At 61.0% G+C, this 2264-nt stretch overlaps 1 protein-coding gene across 1 annotated transcript in view; it reads left to right on the forward strand.

The window, feature by feature from the left end:
• Positions 1–915: 915 nt before the first annotated feature.
• The window catches only part of TENM4 (teneurin transmembrane protein 4), an 858900-nt gene continuing 857551 nt past the window's right edge, over positions 916–2264 (forward strand). The window contains exon 1 of the mRNA XM_010853253.1: positions 916–1132. The gene's annotated coding sequence lies outside the window, so the exon portion shown is untranslated. The remainder of the gene's footprint in view (positions 1133–2264) is intronic.

A 2264-nucleotide genomic window follows, 5' to 3' on the forward strand; every position in this document is an offset into this window, starting at 1 on the left:
CCGGGCTGCATGCAGCCTGCCCTGTCGGGCTAGAGCCGGCTGCGGCGACCCCGCGCGCCCTGCGATTGGAACCGAGAACCAGGAGACGCGACCCCAGCCCCGTGCCCTCTGCAGCCGACGCGGCGCCCCTCTCTAGCCCGCCGCCCTGCCGCGGTGTCCATGTTCCCCTCGGAGCGAGTTGAGGCTGCAGCCCCTGGGTGGACACTCGGAGCGCTCCTGTGTGTGAGTGTGAGTGTGAGTGTGAGTGTGAGTGTGTGTGTGTGTGGGAGGGGGAGAGAGAGAGAGGTGGCACCCCAGCTTCGGGGAAATGTGCTCTGGGATGAAATGTGATCAGTGAGCTCCTTAGTCATTATCCTCGCGGTTTAAAAATGCAGTCTATATTAGGAGCACTCGGGAAGGGGAAGGTGGTCTCGAGGAGTGTGTGTGTGTGTGTGTGTGTGTGTGTGTGTGTGTGTGTACAGGCAACCAGGGAATACAGTCAACTACTGGGGTGAAGGTAGGTTCAACTGGTGAGTCCTCCTTGGCGGGGCAGTAGGGTGGGCTTTGCTGGCCGCTGCCCGCCCTTCTCTGCCCTGCCTCCGCCTAGGCGAGGTTGGAAAGTACTGGAAATTCAACTGCGTGGTCTGTAACTTTGGAAACTGGCTCCCCTTTCAGGGCGAAACGTTAAGGCGATTTGTATACATTCTGGTCCATGGGGACGAGGGTATTATTACTCGTTTGGGTTACGGAGTCTTCTTTAGAACCGCAGCAGTCCCCTGCTCGGTCCCTTATCCGCTCCAACCACCAGCCCCGGCGAGGTTTGTAGAGACGCAGCTCTCTGTAAGCCACCCATGCGGCGAAAGCGGCGCCGGGGGCAGCCGGGGTTTGGCCGAGTCCTGCTCGCACTCTTGGTATTTGACTAGCCCAGGAGAGCGCCCTACCGCTTGTGGAAGGCGGTGGCGGGGGACGCTCGGTGTTTGACCGCGGGGCTGAGACGATGTCCATGTGCTGAGCGGTGCGGCCACGCGCACCGGGAGATCAGCCGAACGGCATCGCGGGCAATTACATAAACTGCCTCAGTGATTACCCGGAACCTTGATAGGAGCCCCAGGTTGGCGAAGGACAAGCCCGAAAGTTTGCTAGCTTGAGGAATGTAAGTACCGGGCGCCCCCACCCCGGGACCAGAGAGGAGAGCGACGCCCCGCATCACGGCGCCCACCCCCGCGATGGGCGTTGGGTGCCGATGCCACTGTCCTCCCCCTCCCCCCAAAGAACCGCAGATCGAGGCAGGGGCCGGGAAAGGATCTGGGATTGATGAGAGAGAAAAAGCCGGTCAGAACTCAGGGTCCTTTGAGTTCGCAGGGGACCAAGGCTCCACCTTGGGGGGTGAGGGAGACCTTCCAGGGAATGCTGTATTAAGAAACCGGCGTTGTGTCCTAGGGGACCCCAAAGGCCCTCTTCTTTGCTTCTCCGAGCGCCTCCTCCCCATCTTCCATACGCAGTGCCCTTCATGTGTTTAGAAACCTGCCCGCGATGCCTGGTCCCCCCTCGGAGAGGCCAAGCATCCCGGCAATGCAGGCCCACTCCGGCGCGGGCTTGGAGAGAGAGGGAGTCCGCCAGCACCAGGTACCTATTCCTGGCTTCCCGGGCCAGGCCGGCGCGGATCCCATGGGTGCCGAGTGCGGCTTCCCCTCGCCTGGCTTCTCTGCCTCGTAGACGGCAGTTTGCTTCTGTTGTGTTTCTTCTCCGCATCTCGCTGCTTCCCTTTGCCGCCTGCAGCACGTTGATGGGCTTTGATAGAGAAACCACAGTAGTGGAGTGGTGTGTTTGTTTTTTTTTTTTAAATCTTGTTTTTCGCCTGTAGAGGGATTAGGCAGCCAGACCTGGCAGTGCCCTGCAGACCGCTGAAGTCTGGGGCACAGCAGCTCTGAGCTACCTCCTCGCTCAGCCGTGGGGGTGGCGGCGTGCACGGAGGGGGAATGTTTTGTTTTTCCCACATTCCAGCGTCCAGAAACCCCGCATTCCCTCCCCCGCGGCCCCCACCCCGCCGAAATCCCGGGTCTTGTCTGAGTGTGTTCCGCGCTGTAAAATAAATCCTCCCTCTCGCAGACCTGTGGGGCTGTTCGGATTTCCTGCCGCTGCCATGATCCTTAACAATGCGATTGCAAAGCTCGTGCTCGGCTGGGAAAAATCCCCAGGTGCCGGCCGGCCTCGCCTTGACCTTGCTGAAGGCGCCTTTAACCCGGCTGCCGGCGGGAATCGGGCCGGGCCCGCGGGGGTCTGGG

Source organism: Bison bison, unplaced genomic scaffold (assembly GCF_000754665.1).
Source record: "Bison bison bison isolate TAMUID 2011002044 unplaced genomic scaffold, Bison_UMD1.0 scf7180017864324, whole genome shotgun sequence".
NCBI classification, from domain to species: domain Eukaryota; kingdom Metazoa; phylum Chordata; class Mammalia; order Artiodactyla; family Bovidae; genus Bison; species Bison bison.